The 13,293-nt window shown below is 48.9% G+C and overlaps 1 protein-coding gene across 6 annotated transcripts in view; it reads right to left on the bottom strand.

Annotated features, from left to right (window-relative positions):
* Positions 1 to 13,293, bottom strand: part of TMEM63C (transmembrane protein 63C) — a 70,664-nt gene that overhangs the window by 45,073 nt on the left and 12,298 nt on the right. For 4 of the 6 annotated variants that reach the window (XM_035108113.3, XM_088654910.1, XM_035108111.3 and 1 more), the window contains exon 2: positions 1,994 to 2,199. The exons of the other annotated variants lie outside the window; for them this stretch is intronic. The gene's annotated coding sequence lies outside the window, so the exon portion shown is untranslated. The remainder of the gene's footprint in view (positions 1 to 1,993; positions 2,200 to 13,293) is intronic. 6 annotated transcript variants of the gene reach the window in all.

The raw sequence follows: 13,293 nt of genomic DNA, 5'->3' as shown, positions 1-13,293 counted from the left end.
GGGTCGTCCACCTTTTCAGGCCCATGGGCACATTTGTAAAAAAAGGCAACTGCCGTGGTACCACGGATCTACCAGAACCACACACACACATGCTCTGCAATTACCGTATGCACACACACAGACACACTCTTCCCCCCCCCTCCCTGCCAGCATTTAGGCCTGACATTTCTTTTTTCCCAGCTCAAAGGGGCAGGTGAGCTTTCTCAAAAGTACAGCTGAGCAGAGAAGACTTTACCGTCTCAATTTCTAATTTCAGCAGGGGACTGACTGGCGCAGTGGGGGAGGAGAGGCAGGAATGGGACTCTTGGGAGCCAGGGGGTGGTTCTATGGGTGCAGGTGCAACCCCAGTTCCTGCATTGGTGACCGACGATTTCGAAATGTTTCAAAATTAAGAAGCCGTAGAACTTCCCTTGATAACTCCCAACCCCATGCAACCCCGTGTTTTGGCATTCGGCATTCTTGGGTGCTCAAATCCAGCTCCTTCTGAGGAATAGCCATAGGAGGACACCAACACCTTCTTCTTTTGCTTGTCCACTCACAGAGGCGTTTGCCTGGCCCTCATTGGAAGCTTTAATGCTGGACTAAATGGAGATTTGGACTCATGTAGCAGGAGCTGTGTTCTTCAGGGAGCATCTAGACCAGGCATCCCCAAACTTCGGCCCTCCAGATGTTTTGGACTACAATTCCCATAATCCCTGAACACTGGTCCTCTTAGCTAGGGATCATGGGAGTTGTAGGCCAAAACATCTGGAGGGCTGCAGTTTGGGGATGCCTGATCTAGACTGCACTCCCTTAGGCTGACTTCAGGACTGAGGGAGTCCTCAGCTAGTTGCCTCTCTGTGAGCTCCCTCCTTTGCATGGGGGCCTCCAAAATGGTTTGTTTTTTGGGGGGGTTGAGGAGGAAGGGGGTTCATTTAGTATAGGAAAGCAGTGGGCTGTTTTTCTTCAGAACTGAAAGGATCAAGACAGCTCCTCTTGGAGCAGCCAACATTGTCCACTTGGTTGTAAGTTGCTTTGGTTTGCCTTGGGCAAGATAAAGCGACTAACAAATTTAATAAATGAATGAATAATAAGCTGCCTTTGTACCAGAATATTGCTCCTCCTACCTCACTACACACCAACTGGCAGCAGCTCTCTGCCAGGTATTTTCCACCACTAAAACATGGTATTTTTCAACAACACTATGTTTACAGCCCACCCCAAAAGCATAATTTACAAATTCTCCTAACTTTGGCTACCTTTTAACAACTAATCAGCATTTTAAAACAGCAACTCGACACTTGTGTGTTTGAGGCTCACACTGTAGGATTAGTATACATTTTCCTAAGCACGCAAAATCATCAGCTCTTTCCAGAGAACACACATTTTATTTTTTTACGAGTTGCACTTTGCTCTTTCCCAACTGAGGTGGACCTGAAGCGCTTGACCACACATGAAACCAGAAAACACATCAAATCATAAAACTAAATTACAAGGGAAATAAAAAAACCACAATCCAAAATACATTCTCCTGCCAAGCCCAAAATTCCCCGGGAAGCGGCTTCTCCGCCATTAAGCTTCCATGCACCATCATTAGGGGGTAAAGGCCATAACCCAGTGGTAGAACTCATGCTTTGCATTAGAAGGCGACAGGTACAATCCCAGTCGTTCCCAGGTAAGGCTAGCAAGGGCCCTTGTCTGGAGAACTCCTGCCAATCAGCCTAGGCACTTTTGAGCTAAGATGGGCCAGTGGTCTGATTTTGTGTAAGCCAGCTTCGGATATTACTAAGGGTGGAGTGTGTCAGCTTCTCAACATAATGGGTGCCCATGTCAAAAGATTGGCACTGCCTCATTACAAGGCTGAAAGTCGTCTAAACTGCGTGAAACACCCGGAACCAAACTAGACGTGAGACCTCAGTATAAACAAAACAACTGAGTTTTAAGAGACGGCTAGGCACTCGGAAGCTTAAACCTCACTCACGAAAAAGAAAAGCTTATTAAAATTGCTACATACCTGGGGAAAACTGCCAGACAGGCTTAGACACAGATAACAATGCCACTGGGATTAACAGGGTGGGGGAAAGGGAATGCTTGGATGGATCCTGGTTCGCACAAGGCTTTGTCTCTCAGTTGGTCCTGACGAAGTTCCCAGAATCAGCCTTGGAGTCTTGATGCTTGCTATGAAGAAGCGGCAGCGGCGGCAGCTGTGCCCTAAGCCCCCTGGAGACACAAGAGGGAAGCTGCTGTCAGTACATCTGAGGCCTCTACAGTTGTATACGCAGCTTATGATGCATGAAGAATTGGCATCCTTCCCCAGCCCTTGCCTTTTAGGGCACTGGAAACAAGCCCTGCGTTGGTTGGCGGAGGAAAGAGGTAGGATGGGTCAGGCGCAGCTGCCAGAAGAGGGTTTCTAATTAACAACGCGGCACAACCCCGCTCCAGGAAGCAGAGACACCCCCCCAAAGAAACCCCTGGAGAAGAATCGGCATCCTCCGTCACTTCAGATGAGCTTCTGCCATCGGAGAACAGTTCTCTCCCAGCTTTGCCATTTATACACCAGGCTTAGCTAGAGCACAGCTCCCGGCACTTAGCATCAGCCAGGGAGTGTGTGGGAGGACTCTGGCACACACAGACACGCCAGGCACATACACACAGAGTTCCCCCACCCCTCCATCCCCCTGTCACTGCAGTAATTCATCAATTTCATCTGATTCAGCACTTGCCATTCAGTGTATTCCTGGAGTGGGAAGGCTGTCGGCTACAGCTAGGTCACAATTTGCAAGCGAGGGAGGGAGGGGGGCAAAAGTGGGCCTTATAAGTTGCCTGGTGCCCCTGCCCCCAGGGACCATCAAGTGTCACAACCAGAGATGTATTACCAGTCCAAAAACCTGGCAGGCATTTGTCCTGCTGCTGTGCTGCATTCAGCCTATTCGGATTCTTCAGAGAAAAGGCCTGCAAGTTATTACCTTTCATATAGCAACTAAGAGGGGAGAGATAGAAGCCTGGGGGCAGACCCAGCGGTGAAATCCCCCTGGTTTCTGATCTCAGTTTAGTACCGCCTTCCCCAGCCTGATGTCTTCCAAACATTTTGGGCTACAACTCTCATCATCCCTGACCACTGGCCATGCTGGCTGGTGCTGATGGGAACTGTAGTACAAAGCATAAGAGCTGTCCTGTTGGATTAGACCAGGGTTTCCCAAACTTGAGTCTCCAGCTGTTTTTGGACTACAATTCCCGCCATCCCTGATCACTGGCCTGCTAGTTAGGGATGGTGGGAGTTGTAGTCCAAAAAACAGCTGGAGACCCAACTTTGGGAAACCCTGCATTAGACCAAAGGCCCATCTAGTCTATCCTGGTCTCAAAATGGTCAACCAGGTGCCCATAAGAAGCCTGCAAGCAGGACCTGAGCACAGTAACACTCTCCCCACTTGTGATCACAAGTGGTATATCACCAAACAACTGGTATACAGTCTCAGGGAGTGGAGGCACAAAATAGCCTCAATGAATGTGTCTAACAGCCTTTTAAAGCAAACTACGTTGGTGGCTATCATTACCATCTTGTAGTAAATTCCAGTGTTTAACAATGCACTACTTCATTTGGTCTGTCATGCATATTCCAACACTCAACTTCACTGGATGGCCCTGAGTTCTAGTGTTATGAGAGAGGAATAAAAACCCTTTTCTATTTTCTCTGCACCATCTTCAACACCTCTATCGAAGCTTGTTCCGCACCCTTGACCATTTGGGGGGCCCTTTACTGATCCTTCCTCAACTTTACCGTGTCTTTTTTGAGGTATGGCAACCACAACTACACATGGTCAAATCAGATTTGCATAATAACATTGTGGCATCATGTTGTTTAGCACAAGCATCTCATTAATCAAGCTAGGGATGAATACAGTGATTATACAGTGAATTTAATCAGCTGCCTAGTAAAGACTACATGACGTTGTCCCAATCTTTCCTCCAAGGCACACCTAGGATTGCTCACCCAATCCTGATTCTGATATTATTTCCCAGTTGCCTCCCTGGAATAATTATCCTTGTCAAGGCCAATAAGGGCATTTCAACCTCACACCTTTCTTGAATAACTTGGGTCATCATTCATGGGCTGCTGCCTTTCTCTGTGGAACTGTGAGCACAGCTATCCCAGAGTAAACAAGACTGTTTGTTCCTGCTCACCTATCCCAACAGGAGGAAAGTTCACGAGCCTTTGGTTTTAAAGAGTCAAAATGCTTCCGCCTCTTTTCTTTGGCCAGGACTTATGAGAATGCAGTCTCTAAGGCTCAATTTAGAGGCTGATTCACACTTCACAACAGCAGGTACATCTGCTTCATTTACACCAATGATGCCAGTTTGAATTCACTCTAAGTGTGCTCCTTTGCATCAAAATGCTGGCGAGCTTTTCATTCAAAGAAAATAAATAATTGAGAACACACTTAGAGGAAGAATCAGGAGCAGGGGAAAGCCAGGCATGATCTGCCCAGAACAGCCTGGTGGGCCAAACTCCAAGGCCTTGTGGGCCTAATCAGGCCACAGACCAAAGGTTCCCTACCCCGCTTTAGTATTTCCAAGCAGCTGGATAGTTCAGCTGGCTAGAGCATGGTACTGATAAAGCCAAGGTTGCAGGTTCAATCCCTGTAATGGACAGCTGCATATTTCTGCATTGCAAGGGGTTGGACAAGATGATCCTCAAAGAAAATCTCATGGGCTGGGCAAAACGAAACATTCATTTTGCAGAAGAAAAACTGGCGATGGTCAGAAACACGTCCCCAGATGGGAAAACGCTTACACAGCACCCAAAATAAATGCAACACAGAGGAAAAAACAAGCAGACACCCCCAAAGAATAAAATCAAAAAGACAATTGCAAAAATAAATAATTGGAAGGGACAGGGGACCTTGACAATCACCATGGGGTGTGCCCAAGGATGTTGTGGTGCCTTCAGGTGCTTTGTTGGACTTCTGCCTGAATCCTTCCAACAGCAGCCACTAGACAGGACTATAGAGGACAGCCACCTGCCCCATGCCTCTTAGAAAGCCCTCCTCCCCGTTTGTTGGTTTTGTTTATTAATAGCCTCCTGTGTATGCACTGCACCTTGACAACAGTAATGCCTAGTACAGCTGCTGCAGGATACATCAGCAAAGCACCAAGCAAACATTAACTAATTAGATGGCAAGCTCCCCGTGGCAGGGTCTTGGCACTGCTCTGCCCGTGACTTCACAACTTAATCCTCCGGTGATTGCTGAGATGCAGAGTTTCTCTTTTGCAGCATCACAGAGTCTGGCACACCCCCCCCCCAAGAAGTAGCACCCAGATTGATTAGCAATTGATACAGAATGTTTGCACTGACTGCCCTCCCCAAAGCCAAGGCCCTTCCTCCTTCCCTGCTGGCAATGTGATTGCTACAATCCTAAGTACATAAAAAGGAGGCCCCCCCCTGGGTGAGACAAAAGGCCCATCTAGCCCAGCATTCTGTCCTCACAGCAGCCAACCCACAAACAAGCAGGATGCGAATGCGGCAACACTTGTCCAAGTCCTTTCTCTGACACTAGATAGCAAGACGAGTAGCCACTGAGAGCTTTATCCTCTTATGTCAGTGGTTTTCAGCCAGTGTGCTGTGGCACCCTGGGGTGCCTTGAATGATGGTCAGGGGTGCTGTAGCCAACACTGGCCTCTGTCCCTCTTCCCTTCTCTCCTTCCCTTCCTCTGATGCTCTCACATCTCTGCCTCCCGAATGCTTGCACAGCTGTCTGCTGCAGCAGCCCTGGCTACAAGCTCCCAGGGTGAATGGTACCTCTGGGGCTGGCCAGGGATTGCTTCTCAGGCCCCTGTGGGGCAGCGTGAGGAGGCACCTCTCTTTGGGGCAGAGGGGGGCAGCTTAGAGACCAGGGGTGGCAGGTGCAGCTATCCAGAGGACTCCCAATGAGAGAGCAGAGGAGGTTGAGGGAACACTCCACATGGGAGGGGTGAGGGGCTGCCATCTCTGCAGGCAAGGGGTGACATAACCTGAGCCCCACAGGGGTGCCGTAGAAAGAATGTAGTTGGTCAAGGGAGCCATGGACCCCAAAAGATTGAAAAGCTCTTCTTTATGTATTTGCCTAATCCCCCTTCAAATGCTGTCCAAGATGGTTGGTATCACTACATCTTGCGGTATTGAATCCTATAGTTTTAGTATGTGCTGCATGAAGAAGAATCTCTTATTTCTGCCTTGAACCTTTCAGCATCACTGGGTTTGGGAATGATGAGGAAGAAAAACTTCTCTCCAGCTACAGATCCCCCCCCCCTTGCCACCTTTCTGTATAAACTCAAGAGCCACCAATGCCGTAACCATTCCTTAAAGAAGAGAGGTCCCAGCCTGCTGGTTATTTTGATTGCCCTTAAATACACCCACCACCCTTTTCCAGTTCTACAATATCTTTTTGAGGTGCAGCTGCCAGAACTGTACTCAGTACAACAGGTGTGATTGTATCATAAAATTGTACAAAGGCTGTACAAAAATATTGGCTGTATTATTTTCAAACCCTTCCTTAAGGATCCCCAACATGAAATTTATTCTTTTCACAGCTGTCCCACACTGCATTAACCTTTTCATTAAGCCAGCGTTTCTCAACCGCTGTTCCGCGGCACACTAGTGTGCCGCGAGACGCTGGCTGGTGTGCCGCGACGTGCGGCGACGAGAAGGGCGATTTACATTGTCACGTGCCTGGCGGCCGCCAATATTCCACACTCACCCGCCGGAAAGCAAAATTTCTCCTCCTCTTTCCCAAAGCTCAGTGCAAATGACTGGAGGGTGGTTTTAGAGTCTAGGGAGGCCCCCTAGGGAGGCGCGCTCCAGATCCGCCGCCGGCCCCCCTTAAGCCGCATCGAGGTTGCTCCGCCTCCCCTCCCCTGCCTCCTTCGCCCGTCCTTCGCCATGGCTGCGCGGCGGACGCTGGGCTTCGCGGTCCGGAATTACTCGCAAGCAGCAGCCAAGGTAACCTTTCGCCTTTGAGCCACCCCGCAGCTCCCCTGGAAGTGCGCACGCCCTTGTAATCCGGGGGCAGGCAGAGCCTTGCCTGGACTGTACCACTTCGGGCCACGGGAGAGGAGAATTGGGGGTCTGAAGGCTTCTCCCCTCCCATGGGGCGGCGGGAGGGAGATTAATTTCCTCCTTCCTATAGTCAATATAGGGCAGCACAGAGTTAAATTTTTTAACTTTTTTAATGGTGGTGTGCCTCGTGATTTTTTTCATGGAACAAGTGTGCCGTGGCCCAAAAAAGGTTGAGAAACACTGCATTAAGCTACCATCCTCCCCAATTCCAAGATTGCTTTATTCACCAGTCACTGCCAGTACATGCCCCATTAGCAAATATCTGATGTTAGGATCTTTCGCCCAATTGTGCAACTCATTGTCATGCCCATTCATCCAGTTTGGAGAGATTCCTTTGAAGTTCCTTACAATCCCTTCTTTGTTTTTAACCCCCTGAATAATTCAGTGCCATCAGCAAACCTGGGTCACTCCACTGCTCACTTCTAACTCCATACAATTCAAGAACAAATTAAAAAGGGCAGGTTGAAATACATTCTTGAGGGTCCCACTTTTTACCTCCCCCCTAGGGAACTTGTACTCTCTCTTCCCACAGTCCATCAGTTTACTTGTTTAAAGATTTCTATCCCACTTTTCACAACATGTACCAAAGTGGCACACAACAGTGTAGCAATGAAACACCATAAAACTACATAAGAAACATACATGTCATACAGTGTACACAAGTGAGTTGATGATGCACTATTCACAAAGGCTTGGGCGAACAAAAATGTCTTCAACTGCTGCAGAAACACATCGCTGAGAGAGCCCACCAGATCTCTGAAAGGAGACTTAGCCATTCTTATTTTTTTGTCTGTGTGGTAGTGAAATGCCCTCTCTGACTGGAAAGATGGTGTGGGTAGATGTTCAGCCTAAGAGTTAAAATCTCATGTCCTGCAGGCTTGTTGGGGTGGGGTAGAATAGTTTGTTTGTTTTATTAAATGTGAGTTTCTCCTCTGCACCTGTCCTGCTTCGTCTCTGCAGGTTCCTTGTAAACTATGCCCAGCTTACAAGAGTAGAAAGAGTTAAACTCAGGGCTTCCCCCCCCCCCCAAGCTGGAACTCATTTCCAGCACCTCTCAGGTGGGCGCCATTGCCATTCTAAGAGAACCAGGGAGGTGTTCCTGGTGAGTTCCAGCACCTCTTTTTCTAGAAAAATAGCACTGGTTAAACTTCTACCCCACTTCCCACCACTGCAGCATTCGGAACTCCCATTGTTCTAGGCGCCTTTTGCGACGGGGAATTTCATTAGCACAGGCAGTTTCTGAACTCTGAGTGCAGTGCTGCACCTGAGATTTCAGATTAAAACTGCAGAGTGGAAGGAAATGAGGACCTTTTTCTGCCCCCCCCCACCTCCAGCCGCTCTCTGAAGACTGGAGAAGAGACCTTCTTAAGAATATTAGGGGGGTGGGCAGGAGAAGCATGACTTTGTTTTTTGCAATCATCAGATGAGGACGAAAAATAAACATAAGATTTCAGCTGCAGTTCATTCATTCATTTTCAGCTTTGTTGTCTTGTTATAAAAAAGGTGCACCTAGACATTCTGTTGTTGCGTCCATAACCTAGGTTTAAGGTGCCATTTTGCTCCTAGCTTTCATATCTCTGTTTCTAACACTGCCCCATTGCACCCCAGAGTGGAAGATCCAGGGTTGCTAGTAACTCTTCTTGCAACATAAATACCTTTTCTTTCTCTTGGATCCCCCCGCAAATAGCATTGTGGCACACTGTGTTATAAGAAAGACTACCATCCTTGCTGAAGTAGCCAACGTCAACCATCACACTGCAATCCTGATGCGTACCAGAACAAGGAGGAACAAACATCACAGGGCAGAGGGCATGAATGCAGACAGACACTCTTTCCAACGGGGTGTATAGAAGAAGGGATTTGCTAGGGTCTTTGTCGAAAGCAGGGCAGGAGGTATGAAATCTCTGCTAAAAGGGCAGGCATGGCAATTCAGATCTCCACATGTTGCTTAAGGGAGCAACAATTGGCCTTCAGGAACGCTGCTTCCTAGCAGCTGACGTAGAGAGGCTTATTGTCTCTCTTTTTGCGTGGGCGGGTGTGGGCTGACTAAGAAGCGCCAGGCAGAAAGTCTTGCCATTCCCAGCTTCACTCGAACGTGTACAAAGGCAGCTGGGCTTTAAAACATCCAGGCAACAAAAACATCCCTTTTCAGAGAGGTTTGGGGAGGTGATGCACATCCCACAATCCCTCACCTACGTGCCTGTGAAAGGCATTGGAAATGCGCACCAAAGCCACAGATACCTTTAGGAGAGCTCACTAATCCACATAGGTAAAGGACGCCTGGACGATAAAGTCCAGTCAAAGGAGACTATGGGGTGCGGTGCTCATCTCGCTTTTCAGGCCGAGGGAGCCAGCGTTTGTCCACAGACAGCTTTCCAGGCAGGTGTGTAGGAAGATAGGGGCGGGGGGGGGGATCGCCCCGAGTGACGCGATCCCAGTGGCGCCATTGCCACTGCCCTCCCTGCCCCCAAAACGTGCGCCACGTCACTGCGCATGACGTGCCCTGCCCCAAAATGTGTGCCACGTCCTTGAGCACGGCACGCCCTGCCCCCAAAACGTGCGCACAGAAACGCCGCTTACCTTCCTGCCACAGCGGTACCTATTTATCTACTTGCACTGGTGTGCTTTTGAATTGCTAGGTTGGCAGAAGCAGGGACAGAGCAACGGGAGGTCACCACCGTCACGCGGATTTGAACCACCAACCTTCCGATTGGCAGGCCCAAGAGGCTTGGTGGTTTAGACCACAGCGCCACCCGCTCCCCTCTACATACCAGGAGCACTGCAATACTAAATGAAACAGATGTGCTAAAAGCTCAGGCTTAAAAACAAAACGCCCACAAATTGGGGTGGGTGGGTTAATACTAAAAAGTATGGAGGTGATCCAATTATGTGTGCAAATTCAGAGTTACTTCATTTTTTAAGCGGGGATAATCACAACCTCATAAGAGAATGCACGCAACAGCATATGTGTGGATAAAGGATGCATACAGCCTAGAAACTTCCCCCGCCCCACATTATACTGGGCCGGCCCAAGACATTTTGCTACGGTACCTGAAGCAAAGCAAAGGACAAGATGGCACCTTCCCCTCCACTCCTTATAGAGAAGTCAACTGAACTAGCTGTTAAATCTTATATCAACACCACTGGGGGGAAACTTTCTCTACTGCACCTGAGAACAGCTTAGGAAGGAAGAGTTCCTGGGGGCTATTTAGGGAGCACAGGGCAGAGTAACTTAGGGACTGCGGGGGCATGGTGCTGGGGCTGCTGCCAGCATCTAACGCCTGAGGCAGCTGTTTCAGCCTGCAAAGTGGTGGAGCCAGCCCTGTCGCTGGTTCACTAGAATCTAGATACTAGAGCAGGGCTGAGGAACCTCTGTTATTGGACTACAACTCCTATCAGTCCCCAGTCAGCATGGCAAATGGCGATGGATGATGGGAGTTGTAGTCCAGTAACATCCGGAGAGCCACAAGTTTCCCAGCCCAGATTTAGAAGGATCAGGGCAGATGGTAGAGTTCAAATCAGTGACTGCAGCAGAAAACCCTCTCCCTGGTTGATTGGGCCACCTCTTTGTGATGTGTTCCTTCCCACTTTGGGTTCATCCAAAGGATGAGATAGCTGGAACGAGACATGCCTCCTGGGGAAGGCAGTTTCAACACCTGGGCATCGCCCCCCCCCCCTAAAAATATCCTGCCCTGGTAATATGTCTGCTGCTGCTCACCCAAAGGCCAATTCGGATTTAACATTTTGCCCCACTAAAGAACATCGGTGGGAAGATGATTTGCTGGAATGCAAAACCCTGGTTGTTTTTTTAACGTCAATATTCACAGCCTGGATATTCTGATCACAGTCTGTTTTGCAAAATTCAACAGAAATTGGTGTTACAATACTATTGATCACATGCATTCCTCCACAAGCTTCCTTTCTCTGCAATCCGCACCCCCACCCTGCAATGTCTGCCTCTTACTGTTGTGCTTTCAGCTTTGTTGTTTCTTCTCCAAGGGGAATATGCAGCGCTCAGGTTTATTAGGCATCAACAATTTCCCAGCAGTATCAGCAGGAGCTGAAAGCAACAGTCAGGACTGAGCTTTGAGGCTTTTTGCACTGAGATCAGCCTTCCTGATGTTTATTAATGGATGGCGCTCAGCAGATGGGCTAAGGCACCTGCAGAAGCTCAAAGTTCTCCCACTGAGTTCCATAGACGAGTGGGGATTTCAGCCCTGGGCTCCTGTGTCCCAGGCCAACACTCTAACCCAGGCATGTCTGAGGTCCATTTCGGGGGCCTAATCCAGCTCGCTGGCCGATTTAATCCGGCCCCTGTGGCGGCACATGTCCTGGGGTAAAATCCCCCCCAAAGTTCAATAACTTTGGGGGTCAAATTGCAAAAAAAGCTCAACAACTTTGGTCGGCCTTCACGCATGTTCACTTCATCAAATCTGGCCCTCTTTGAAAAAAGTTTGGGCACCCCTGCTCTAACCACTACACCACACTGGCTCTTAGGGAGAGTGCAACTCCCTCTACAACAAGCTCAGATGAAGTGGTTATAAAGGGATCTGACCAGTTCCAGACAGAATCATATTCCCTGTAAAAGGTCCAGGGGTGCAGCTTTGGGCTGTACACTGATAAGCCTTGCCTGATGGCTGCTCAGACATCTTCTGTGGCTTCTAGCATCTTTCACCAGCTTTGGTTGCCAATTTATAAAGATATTCCTCAGAGGCCCCATTGCTGGGTTGCCACCATCATCAGAAGTGAGACGGTGGTAACAAAGGAAGGTTCTCTCTGTCGTGCACTTGGATGAGTCAAGGCCCTCCCCTTGCACACTTCCTCAGTGCCTTCCTGGATGGTCCTTCAGAGCCACACCGAAAGAAACATAGCTGGATATTCACACTTTTAATGGAGTCTAGGATCTTTTAAGATGTGCCCCTGGCACATTTTAATCTTTGATGCATGCTGATGCTCTTTTGCTCATTGTTCTGTTGTTGTTTGCTTCTGCGACTATTTTAAAAAAAACAACCCATTTTCACTTCTGCTCTGTCTTGTTTTAGTTTTATTGGTTTTATGGATTTATTTATTTTTTAAAAAACTATTGCAACCTATCTTTGGAACTAAGGTGGAGAGGGTGATATATAAATAACAGAAATAAATAATAGAACTTGAGAGCTGGAGGGGTCTTGGAGGTCATTGGGTCCTACTTCCTGCTCTGTTTCTCCTGTAAGTGGGAGGCAGCAGAAGGGCTTGGGGGGAGCCCCCCATCTCCCCCTACTTAAAAGAGAAGGCTGATGAGCAGAGATTAAATCCAGCTGCCTAGGCTCCCCAATCCCGTTCCTTGCTGGGAACAGGGCAGCACAGCCAACACAGGATTAAACCCTGCGCTCCCACCTACCAGTTGACATCACTAGTCATGCCATCTGGTGCAGGATGCTGTTGAGCATGCAGAGGGAGGAAGGGGGGCTGGAGTCTGACTTGGGAGAAGGGGGCAGGGTTTGGGGGGACCTGTACCAACCAGGAGGCAAGAATCAGAGGCAAGGGAAGCTTCAGAGCTGGAGGAAGAGGCTGGCCAGGGAAGTGAAGAGCCGGGTGCTGCTAACCCACCCTCTCTCCTGCACCACTGTCTCCTAGAACCAAGAGAGGACTAAAGAGGGAAGAGCAGAGGCAGCTGTCATGCAGGCATAGTCTCCGGCTACGTGCGCACAGCCCATCGCGGGAAGGTACATAAACTGGTGGAAGGAGGCTGGTCCCCAGTTGCTGCAACTGTTCCATAGAATGCAGACCTGGGAACAGCTGCCTAGACGCTAGATTGGTGTGCTTTGGTATCCAAAGCTGTAGAAGCAACTGCTAAGTGTTATCTTTGACAACATAGAGTGAATCCTCTGCTGTGTGCGTTCATTTGGTTGCAAGTGCCCTAGACAGGCAGGTGGCTGTGGTTTGCAAGAAACAGCCTGGTGGGCCAAGATGGTCTTGCAGGCCGGAGGCTCCCCACCCCCTCCCTACATGAACATATAAACAGTATCCATTCAGGGCCATCCATGCAACCAGAGACCCTGCCAGCTAAGTCCCACTCAGAGTAGACCCACTGAAATGAATGCACCTAGGTTAGTCAAGTTTATTAACTTCCATGGGTCTACTCTGAGTAATCTTAGGAATAAAAGCACCTGTAATCATCACCCAGTAGTTTTCCAGACTTCCAGACCTACCTGGGTCATTTCTAAAGAAACTTCTGGTTG

The sequence above is a fragment of the Zootoca vivipara genome, chromosome 1 (assembly GCF_965207765.1).
Source record: "Zootoca vivipara chromosome 1, rZooViv2.hap1.1, whole genome shotgun sequence".
In the NCBI taxonomy this organism is placed as follows: Eukaryota; Metazoa; Chordata; class Lepidosauria; order Squamata; family Lacertidae; genus Zootoca; species Zootoca vivipara.
This window is presented reverse-complemented; position numbering and strand designations above follow the sequence as displayed.